General features: G+C 33.9%; 1 protein-coding gene and 1 non-coding gene across 16 annotated transcripts in view; one reads left to right on the top strand and one right to left on the bottom strand.

The window, feature by feature from the left end:
- Positions 1–12,244, bottom strand: part of GULP1 (GULP PTB domain containing engulfment adaptor 1) — a 271,766-nt gene that overhangs the window by 31,352 nt on the left and 228,170 nt on the right. The gene's annotated exons all lie outside the window — the stretch shown is intronic.
- Positions 7,980–8,086, top strand: LOC139076878 (U6 spliceosomal RNA). Its single transcript, XR_011528915.1, has one exon. It is a non-coding gene; the product is annotated as a U6 spliceosomal RNA (small nuclear RNA).

The following is a 12,244-nucleotide window of genomic DNA, read 5'->3' as shown; positions in this document are numbered from 1 at the left end:
CTCATTCATTCCCTCTCTCTCTCTTTCTAACTCTTTCATAGATAGTCTGTGATATAACTACAGGTAGTTTTCTTTAAATTTATTCAGCTTGAAGTTTGCCAAGTTCTCAAATCTGTAAGTCGATAATTTTCACATTTGGGAATTCTTCAGCCAGTATTCTTTTCTGCCTTACTTTCTCTCACTTGTCTTCTTGTGATTTTAGTTTCATATATGTTGGAGCACTCTATATTGTCCCACAGGTAATCATAGCTCTGTTGTCATTATTATTTATTTTCTCTGTTCATTTGATTAGGTAATTTTTCTCAACTATGTTCCAGTTAACTGACCATTTTTTCTGCCATCCCAAATTTGATGTTAAGCCTATTTTTTTTCTCTTCAGTTGTTCTACCTAACCATTTAGATTCTTTTTACATTTGCTATTTGTATGCTGAAATTTTCATGTTTACTTATTACTACCTTCTTTTTTTCAATTCCCTGAATATATTTATAAACCAGCATTAAAACCTTTTAACATTACAGATAAATTTGAAGTTTCCTCTAACTCATAACCTTAATCCTGGCTCCCTCTATCCTCTTTGTAGGTAATGACTATAATTTGTGTATCATTCTAGACATATGTTAGGGTTTTGCATATATTTACATATATGTATATGTTTCCATATGCTATAAGGGTATACTACTACTATAGTTTGATCATGAGAGCAATTTGTAAGTCTAAAATTCCTCATTATACATTCAATTCAGTTATATCAGTTCTATTCATTTTGCCAATATTAAATATTAATAATATTAACTTTAAATGATAATATTAAAATGTAACGTGTTGTGTGCCTACCTACATAAGAGACTTTACATATATAGTCTCAAATGATTTAATATTCGCAAGAATTTTGTAAAATAGAAGCTATTCTCAACCTATAGAGGAGGAGTCAAATATTCAGAAACATTAAATAATTTGCCCGCTGAAATAGCTTATGGATGACAGAAAAAGAATCTGAGTTTCTGCCTTGCTAATGTTAAAGTCCCAGCCCTACCCTATGCCGCAGTGGCTCTCCACAAAAGAAACACAGTGTTCTATATTAGAAAAGAATTATTTATTGTCAATAAACACTATGCAACATAAACCACTAAAATTCAACTAAAATCACATTCACAAACCTGCGACAGAAATGACATACTCTAATGGTTTCAGTGGCTGTTTGAAACAAAAATGTCTTGGTTATATATGATTTGAGATAGCAGAAAAAGATCCCAGATCATAATAAATAAAGTGGAACCTTCTAACTAACTCGTCATTTACTACAACAGTTTGTATAGCAAAGTGCGCTGCCCATCTAAATTTTTTTTACAAATAGCTTTATGAGGCACCTAAAACTCTTTAATATTTCAATAATTTTAAAAATATAGAGATTCTCTAAACAATTATAGCAACTTTTACTTTGAAAAATTCTTCATATTTCCATAAAAATTTATCTTTACAAACAAACAGTGTTGCATTCCCTACCACTACTGAGTGTGATGAGGTAAGCTCTACAGTCAGTAAATCACATTTTAGGAAACTCCATACTTCTTGATAAAAATAATTTTAAAAGTGAAAAGGAAAACAGTAAGGACTGTTTTCCTACTTGGCCAGTATGGTGAGACAGTCAATACAGGATATTGGTCCAAATATTCCTAATAATTGCACAAAATTTGAGTAACTGGCCTCAAAGATATGAATTATAATGATCACATACAAAAGAATCTCAAACAATTTAACTAACTAAAATTATTTTTCTGGTTTACAATTGGTCATTTCTGCTTTTTCTCAGAATCAGCCCATTCACTGGAGGTTCTTTACTTACAGATTTGATATATAAATTTTAGTATTTCATGAAGGGGCGAGATGAAAACTAGTTGTGGGTGGAAACACTCAGCAGCAATAAGCTTTCAGACCCTGATTATCAACTAATTATATTCCACTGGATGACTAAGCTAAGAAGATTCTTTTTTTTCCCCGATCATGTAATGAAATATAAACAGCAAGAATATTTTTTAACTTCAACAAAAGTTCCAAAAAAATATTACAAGGCAAACATAAAATAAAACTATAACAAGAGTATATAATAAATAGCTTACAAAGAGACCTTGTAAAACAACTGGGTGCAGAGATTTCCTCTGGTATGAATAATATATGATTCTTTTGACACATGAACTCTACTTTACAATTAGTTAACAAATAAGAAAGAGGATTTTAAATATTGTCTTACTTTATATCTCACTTCACATAATTAAAAAAAAAAACGTGGGTGTGGTAAGGGTTTCATCTTCTTATTGGGGCTACTATTTAAATTTTAGCAAAGGAATTATCCAGTGAATAAAGTATACTTATTACCATTTGGAAACAAAATTATGAAAAAAATATAAAAATGATGGCTAAAAAATTGACAGTGACTATATTTGCCTTATGTTAAAGAAACTAAATCAATAACATCATGATGAATATCCATATTCTAATTTTATTTTTAAACTTAATGAGATGACTGTAGAAGTTGTGCAAATGTTAAATCTTAGTAACACAACGTGATGATATTAATAAAGTGAGTTCCAGTTTTGTAGCATCCTAGGGCAGGCCTTCATCTAAATTTCAAGCAAGCCTGTAGAAGGCCACAGAAATGCTGAATATATCAAATACAATGAATGAATAGGATGAAGGCCCCAGTAAGAGCAGACGGACTCTGGAGAGGTCACAGTAATGTGGTAATATAATATGACGGGAAGAATGTGGAAATGGGAATCTAGGGTAGGGTCTTGGATTGTAGTTCTGATTCTGTCACTACTTGCTTTGTTACTCTGGGAAAGACATTACATTTCTCTGGCCTGGATTTACTTAAAATAAGATGAAAGGGTTGGCCCAATAGGCTGTAACTTATTTTCCAGCACTTTTGTTCTGTGATGAAGATTGGCCCTGAGCTAACATCTGTTGCCAATCTTCCTCTTCTTTTGCTTGGGGAAGACTGTCGCTGAGCTCACATCTGTGCCAATCTTCCTCTATTTTATGTGAGATGCCACCACAGTGTGGCTTGATGAATGGTGCTAGGTCTGCACCCAGGGTTCTGAACCTGTGAGCCATGGGCCACTGAAGGGGAGCAATGCGAACTCAACCACTATGCCACTGGGCTGGCCTCCCACCACTTTTTTTTTTAAGTAAACTTTTTAATTTGAGATAATTTTAAATTTATATACAGTTGTAAGAAATAATACAGAGATCTTATGTACCCTTCAACCACTTTTCCCCAATGGTAATATATTGAAAAACTATAGTAAAAATCACAACCAATTAATATTGATATTAATATAGTCAAGATACACAATAATTCCATCACCACAAGAATCCCTCATCTTGCTGTTTTATAGCCACACCCTCTTCCAGTCTACCCTTACCCTTTCCTTAACCCCTGGAAAATCCGTTCTCCATTTCTATAATTTTGTCTTTTCAAGAACTTTAGAAAAGGGTAGTCATACAGTACGTAAGGTTTTGGGAATGACTTTTCACTTCATAATTATCTGGAGGGTCATTGAGGTTGCTGCGTGTATTAATAGTTCATTCCTTTTGGTTATTGAGGAGTAGTCCATAGTTTAGAGGTGCTAGAGTTTGTTTGATCATTCATCCATTATCTGAGGTATTTGTAATTTGGGGCTATTATGAATAAGCTGCTATAAACATTCATGTGTAGGTTTTTGTGTGAACATAAGTTTTAATTTCTCTGAGATAACTGCCCAAATGGGTCATAGGACAGTTGCATGTTTAGTTTTATTTATGAAACTCAAACTTTTCCTAAGTGGCCGTATCATTTTATATCCCCATCAGTTATGTACAAGTGATCCACTTTTCCACATCTTCACCAGCATTTGGTGTTGTAAGCATTTTTTACAGGCATACCTTGGGGATATTGAGAGTTTGGTTCCAGAACAGTGCAATAAAGCAAATATTGCAGTAAAGTGAGTCACATGAATTTTTTGGTTTTCAGCATATAAAAGTTATGTTTACACTATCCTGTAGTCTATTAAGTGTACAATAGCATTATGTCTAAAAAAATCAATTAAAAAATACTTTATTGCTAGAAAATGCTAACCATCATCGGAGCCTTCAGCAAGGTTACAGATCTTTTTGCTGGATGAGGGTCTTACCTTGATGCTGATGGCTGCTGAGTGATCAGGGTGGTAGTTGCTGAAGGTTGGGGTAGCCATGGGAATTTCTTAAAATGAGACAACAATAAAGTTTGCCGCATTGATTGTCTCTTTCATGAATGATTTCGCTGTAGCATGGGATGCTTTTTGATAACATTTTAACCACAGCAGAACTTCTTTCAAAATTGCTATCAATCCTCTCAAACCCTGTCACTGCTTGATTAAGTAAGGTTATGTAATATTCAAAATCCTTTGTTGTCATTCCAACAATCCCCACAGCATCTTTACCGGGAGTAGATTCCATCTTAAAAAACCACTTTCTTTGCTCATCCACTTACTTTGCCAAGATCCATTGGAGGAATCACTGTCTATGACAGCTATAACCTTACAAAATGTATTTCTTATATAATAAGACATGAAAGGTGAAATTAGTCCTTGATCCATGGGCTGCATAATGGATGTTGTGTTAGCAGGCATGAAAACAACGTTGGTAATCTCCTCGTACATCTCCTTCAGAGCTCTTGGATGACCAGGTGCATTTTCAATGAGCAGTAATATTTTGAGAGGAATCTTTTTTTCTGAGCAGTAGTTCTCAACCGTGGGCTTAAAATATTCAGTAAACCATTTTGTAAACAGATGTACTATCATCCAGACTTTGTTGGTCTATTTATAGAGCTCAGGCAGAGTAGCTTTAGCGTAATTCTTAAGGGCCCTAGGATTTTTTGAATGGTAAATGAGCATTGGCTTCAACTTAAAGTCACGGGCTGCATTAGCCCCTAACAAGAGAGTCAGGCTGTCCTTTGAAGGTTTGAAGACAGTCACTGACATCTCCTCTCTAGCTATGGAAGTCCTATATGCCATCTTCTTCCAATATATGGCTGTTTCATTTGGAAATGGGTGAAATTGGAAATCTGCCATTTAGTGCAGCACTTTCATTACTTATCTTAGCTAGATCTTCTGGATAAGCTGCTGCAGCTGCTACGTCAGCACTTGCTGCTTCACCTTGCGCTTTCATGTTATGGAGATGGTTTCTTTCCTTGAACCCATGAACCAACTTCTGTTAGCTTCAAACTTTCCTTCTGCAGCTTTCTCACTTCTCTCAGTCTTCAGAGAACTGAAGAGAGTTAGGTCCTTGCTCTGGTTTAGGCTTTGGCTTAAGGGAAAGTTGTGGCTGGTTTGATCTTCTATCCAGACTACTAAAATTTTCTACATATCAGCAATAAGGCTGTTTCACTTTATTATCATTCACGTGTTCACTGGAGTAGCATTTTTAATTGCCTTCAAGAACTTTTCCTTTGCAGTCACAATTTGTCTCACATCTGGTGCAAGAGGCTTAGTTTTCAGCCTTTCTCAGCTTTCGACATGCCTTCCTCACTAAGCTTAATAATTTCTAGTTTTTTACTTAAAGTGAGAGATACGTGACTCTTCCTTTCACTTGAACACTTAGAGGCCATGTAGGGTTATTAATTGGCCTAATTTCAATATTGTGTCTCAGGGACTAGGGTGGTCCGAAGAGGGAGAGAGACAGAGGACCATCGGTTAGTGGAGCAGTCAGAACACACACATTTATGGGTTAAGTTCACCATCATACAGGGATGGTTCGTGACACCACAAAACAATTACAATAATAACATCAAAAATCATTGATCATAGATCACAATAACAAATATAATAATAAAAAAGTTTGAAATATTGCAAGAATTACCTAAATGTGACATAGAGACACGAAGTGAGCAAATGCTGTTGGAAAAATGGTGCTGATAGACCTGCTTGATGCAGGGTTTCTACAAACTTTCAATTTATAAAAAGCACAATAAAGTGAAGTGCAATAAAATGAGGTATGCTTGTATTGCAGCCTTTCTGATGGTCATGTCGTGATACCTCGTTTTGATTTTAATTTGCATTTCCCTAACGGATACCAATGCCAACATCTTTTCATGTACTTATTTGCCATCTGACTATCTTCTTCAATGAAATGCTTCTTTATATCTTTTGCCCATTTTCTAATTTGATTGATACTTTTTATACCGTTGAGTTGTGAAAGTTCTTTATATATTGTAGAACTAGACCTTTGTTTGATACGGGTTTGCAAAGAATTTCTCCCAGTCTTAGCTAGTCTTCTCATCCCCTTCACAAGGCCCTTCATGGAGAAAATGTTTACTTTTAAGTTCAATTTATCTTTTTTTTCCACTATAGATCCTGCTTTGGCTGTCAAGTCAAAAAACTCTTTGCCAAGCCCTTACATCCTGAAGATTCTCCCTTTTTTCTAAATGTTTTATAGTTATATGTTTTACATTTAAGTTCATGATGCATTTTCAGTTAATTTTTGTATAAGATGTGAGGCTGAGGTCAAAGCGAATTTTGTTTTTTGTCTATAGAGGTCCAGTTTCACCAGCACTGCTTGCTGAAAAGACCATCTTTCCCCTACTGCATTGCTTTCCTAACTTCGTCAAAAATCGGTGGGGCATATTTGTGTAGGCTCATTTCTGCGTTCTCTATTCTGTTACACTGACTTATTTATCTACCCTTTCACCAAAACTACTGTCTTGATTGATGTAGGTATATAATAAGTCTTGAAATAGGGTAGACTTTATTTGTTCCACTTTATTGTTCTTTTTCAAAACTGTTTTAGCAATTCTAGTCCTTTGACTTATCATATAAATTTTAGAATAATGTCTATATCTACAAAAAACTGTTGATAAGACGTTGACAGGAATTGTGTTAAACCTGTACATTAATTTGAAGAAAACTGACGTATCTACTAGATTGAGTCTTCCAATCCGTGAACATGGCATGGCTCTACATTTATTTATATCTGCATTCATTTTGTTCATCAGTGATTCGTAGTCTTCAGCACACAATACTATACAGTTTTTCACCGAAGGTTAGATTTACACTTACGTTTTTTGCTTTTTAAAGCAATCATAAATTTTTGTATCCATCTGTTCACTGCTAGTATACAGAAATGCAATTGATTTCTGTATGTTCATCACATATTCTGCTACCTTGCTGAACTCACTTAGTTGATCCAGAAACTTTTTTGGTAGACTACTTTGAATTTACAACAATTATGCCATCTGCAAATAGTTGCATTTCTTCCCTTACAATTTGCATGCTTCTTATTTTCTTTTTTTCCCTTATTGCAATAGCTGAAACTTCCAGGACTGTGTTTAATAAGAGTAGTGTGAGTGCAAATCCCTTCCTTGTTCTCAATCTTAGGAGAAAAGCTTTCAGCTTTCACCATTAAGTCAAATGTTATCTATAGTTTTAATTTTAAGTGCTCTTCATCAAGCTGAGGGAGTTTCCTTCTATTGCCATTTTTTAAGAGTTTTCAACCATGAATGGATATTGATTATTTTCAAATATTTTTAAAACATTGATTAATATGATCACATGATTTTTCTTCTTTAGCCTGTGAATATGGTTGATTATGATGTTGAATTTTTGAATGTTGAACAAGACTTGCATCCTAGGAACAACCTCCACTTGGTCTTGCTGTATAATTCTTTTTATATATTGCTGAATTAAATTTGTTAATACTTTGTCAGGAATTTTTACATCTATATTCCTGGGGGATACTGGTGTGTAGTTTTCCCTTTTTTGCACTATCTTTGTCTGGTTTTGGTATCAGGTAAATACTAGTTTCATAAAATGAATTGAGGAATGCTCTCACCTCTTCTCTTTTCTGGAATAAGTTGTGTAGAATAATGTTAATTCTCCTTTAAGCATTTTATAGATTGCTCCAGTGAAACCTCTAGGCCTGGAGAGCTCTCTTTAAAAGTTTTAAATTATAAATTTAATTTCCTTTAGTGCTCGCTGCAGCAGCACATATACTAAAACTGGAAAGATACAGAGAAGATTGGCACGGGCCCTGTGTGAGGATGACACACAAATTCATGAAGCATTCCGTATTTTGTAACGTACAGCATTGGGAACAGTCAATAACACTGCAATAACTCTGTATGGTGACAGATGGTTACCAGACTTGTCATGGTGATCATGTCATAATGTATATAAATGTCGAATCACCATGTTGTACATCTATAACAAATATAATATTGTATGTCAACGACACTTCAATAATGAATAAATAAATAAATAAATACATAAAGTATATGCATTGCAGCATTGCCTACCGTGGTAAAAATTTGAAATGACATAATGCTCGGCAAAAAGTGATTGACATAAAGTAAAATGCAATGGAAATACTTAAACTCATGCATAGACTTGTATTTATTGACTTTGGAATAAAGTATACAATATAATGAACAAAAAATGAAAAAATAAAATCAATTTCCTTTATAGTTACAGGGATGTTCAAATTATCCAATATTGGGTGATATGTGGTAGTTTTGTTTCTTGAGGAATTAATCCAATCCAGCTATGTTGTCAAATTTACATTTATACAGTTGCTATTGCTATCTGGAGTGTCTGCAGGGAAATCCCGTTTCATTCCTGATATTGATAACTTGTGTCTTTTTTCTTAGTTTGCCAAACTTACAAAAAAATTTTGTCATTTTTATGATCTTTCAAAGAACCAGCTTCGCTTCATTTATTTTCTCTATTTTTTTCGCTTTCAATTTTATTAATTTCTTCATTTATTGTTCTTATTTTCTTCCTTCTGCTTACTTTGAGCTAATTTGATAATTTGCTTTCTAAGTACTTGATGTGGGGGCTTAGATTACTGATTTGAGATTTTCTTCTTTTCAAATTTATTAACTTAGTTGTTATAAATTTTTCTCAGCATTGTTTTAGCTGTATCACGCAAATATTATGTTCTATTTCATTTCTATATAGTTCACTGCATTTTAAAATTTTTTCTTTGAGAATTCCTCATTCACATGTGGAATGTTTACAAGTGTTATGTCCTCTTTGACATGTGGAATGTTTACCTGGAAACTTCGTTTCCACGTTTTTGAAGACTTTCCTATTATCTTTCTGTTATTGACTTTTAGATTGACTTGGTGTCAGAGAACACATGCTTTGAAATTTTTGAGATTTGTTTTAAAACCCAGGATACGGTCTATTTTGGTACATGCTCCTTCGGCACTGAAAAACAATGTGCATTCTGCTGTTGAGTGGCGTTCTCTATAACGGTTAATTAGATCCCACTGGTTGATGATGTTGTTGAGTGATTTTATATTCTTGATGATTTCCTGTCTAGTTGTTCTTACAATATTAGGGAGCATGGTGGTGAAGTCTCCCACAATAATTGTATGTTTGTTTATTTATCTTACATTTTCTTTCAGTTCTATGAATTTTTGTTTCACTTATTTTGCAGTTCTATTATTTGGTCACATACAATTAGATTGCTCTGACTTCTTGGTGGTATGACCCTTTTATCATTAGGTAATTCCATTCTCTGTCTCTGACAATTTTCTTTACTTTGCAGTCTACTTTATCTGATATTAAAACATACTTTACCTGATAATAATTTTTGCATGATATATCTTTTCCCTTATTTTATTTTCAACCTTCCTATATCACCTATATCATTATGTTTACAGCAAGTTTCTTGTAGACAAAATGTATCTGGGTTAGGTCTTTTAATCCATGCTAATAATCTCTTTTAATTGGTATATTTAGATCATTTACATTTAATGTGATTTTTGATATGTTACAGCTTAAGTTTGCTATTTAAATTATTTTTCTGTTTCTTCTCTATTTTTTCTTTCTGTTTTCTTTTCACTGTTTCCTATTGGTTTTTGAAAAATTTTAATAATAAAATTTTGATTTCCCCATAGTGTTTTTAAATGTGTCTCATTGTATAGTTTTTTAGTGGTTACTCTAGGATTCACATTATATTTATGTAACTTATCAGTCTTCTAGGGCTGTCATTTTTCCAGTTCAAGTGAGATATGGAAACCTTACCTCCCTTTACATCCCTTCAACTTTACCTGTTTATGGTTTAATTGCCTTATATTTTCTATATATGCACTTAGAATCATGTCAGAAAGTATTTTTTGCTTCTACTGTCAATCACAATTTAGAAAACTAAAGATTTACCCATATGTTTGCTTATACTGTTCATTTTTCCCTTCTTCATGTTCCAAAGTTTCTTCTTTTATTATTTCCTTTTTGTTTAGCCATTTATTTAGCATAGGTCTGGTAGTAACAAATAATCTTAGTTTCCCTTCATCTGATAATTTTTTCATTTCTCTTTAATTCCTGAAGTAAATTTTTTCTGGATTTAGGATTCTGGTTTGACAGTTCTCTTTTTATTTTCAGCACTCAAAATATATTTTGCTACTTCCTTCTCACCTTCATGATTTCTAATGAGAAATACAACATCATTCAAATTGATTTTCTCCTATAGGTAAGGACTTGTTTATCTCTTGCTCTCTTCAAGATTTTTCTCTGTCTTTAGTTTCCAAAAGTTTGACTATATATGATATGTCTTGCTGTGGAATTATTTCGGTTTATCCTGTTTGGAGTACACTCAGTTTCTTGAATCTGTGGGTTTACATATTTTGCCAAATTTGGAAAGTGAGCAACTTTATGTTTTCAAATGTTTTTTGAAGGCTACCTTTTTTTCTCTCTCTTTCCAGGGCTCTGATGACACAGGAATGTTAGATATTTTGTTATAGTCCCACAGGTCCCTGAAGTTCTATTTTGTTTTTGGTTTTAGAATTGTTTTGTGTGCATACCTGCATGTGTGCATGTGCACACACATATGCTTATTATCTGTGTTGTTCAGATTGGGCATTTTCTATTTTTTGATCTTCTAGGTCACTGATTCTTTCCTCTGACTCTCCATTCTGCCCTTGAGCCCATACATTGAGTTTTTTATTTGGTTATTGTATTTTTCATTTCTAATATTCCCAGTTGGGCTTTCTTTATATCTGTTATTTTCTTTGCTTAGATTTTTTATTTCTTTGAAAAGACTTTCTACTTTTTATTGTTTCAAGTGTACTTGTAATAATTTATTTTTTATTTTTACGATGGCTCTTTTTAAAAAATCTCTGTCTGATAATTCTAATATCTCTCTCATCTCAGTGTTGGGATCTACTGGTCATCTTTTTTCATTAGTTTAAGGTCTTCCAGTTTCTTGATGAGTGATTTTCAATTGAATCCTGGATATTTTACATATTATTTTATGAGAGTCTAGAAATTATTTAAACTTTGTGTTTTGGGTGGCTCACTCTGACACAATTCCATCAGGGGAATGGCAATGGGAGAGCACTGCCTCATTACTGCCTGGTGGGGACAGAGGTTCAGCTTCATCACATGCCTCTCTTCATTACTGCTTGGCAGGGCTTGGTACTCTAGCTCCCCATGTGATCCTCACTATTAGCAAAGAGGGAGGGGGATTCATTAATATAACATGATATTGTTAACAGAGTAGTGAATTCTAGTCTTGTGGCATACAAGATTTCCTCTATCTTTCAAACTCTCACCAAGTACACAGAAATACTGAAAAGACAAAATACAATGAATAGGTAAGACGAAGGCCCCAAAAAGAGCAGATAGACTCTGGAATAGGTCACAGTTATGGCAGTAATATAGCAGGAGACAAATGCTACAGTGGCCATCTAAGGTCTTAAATTTTAATCTTGATTCTGTAACTACCGAGCTTTGTAACTTTGGGAAAGTCACTCAACTTCTCTGGCCTTGGTTTCTTAAAATAAGAGGAAAGCACTGTGCCAGCTGTGCCATAATTTACTTTCCTGTTTTAATACTCTATGATTAGTTGTTTAAAATGAGAATTACAGAGGATGGCATATCAACAATTCTACATACATCTCAAATCAACTTTATAAACATAGTCATTATTATAATTCGAAGAAATGAAATTTTGAGGAAATAAAACTTCGAGAAAATGTGTCCTCTTTGAGCTCACGAAAGTGATGCCAACTTACAGTTGGAGAACCATCTTGACCCCTGCTTTTCAAAGCCCAGATTCTCATCTACCTGCAGCAGAATCACCTGGTGAACTTGCTCACTGTGGATTTCCTGAGCTCCAGCCCCCATCAATATGAACTTATTTTTTAAAGTGGGAACCAGAGAACTGTATTTTAAAAGGCCCTGCTTATGAATATTATGCACAGTAATGGTTGTGAGCCACTGCTGTAGG

This window comes from Equus przewalskii, chromosome 17 (genome assembly GCF_037783145.1).
Source record: "Equus przewalskii isolate Varuska chromosome 17, EquPr2, whole genome shotgun sequence".
NCBI classification, from domain to species: domain Eukaryota; kingdom Metazoa; phylum Chordata; class Mammalia; order Perissodactyla; family Equidae; genus Equus; species Equus przewalskii.
The sequence above is the reverse complement of the archived record's forward strand: the minus strand, read 5'-3'. Positions and strand labels throughout refer to the sequence as shown.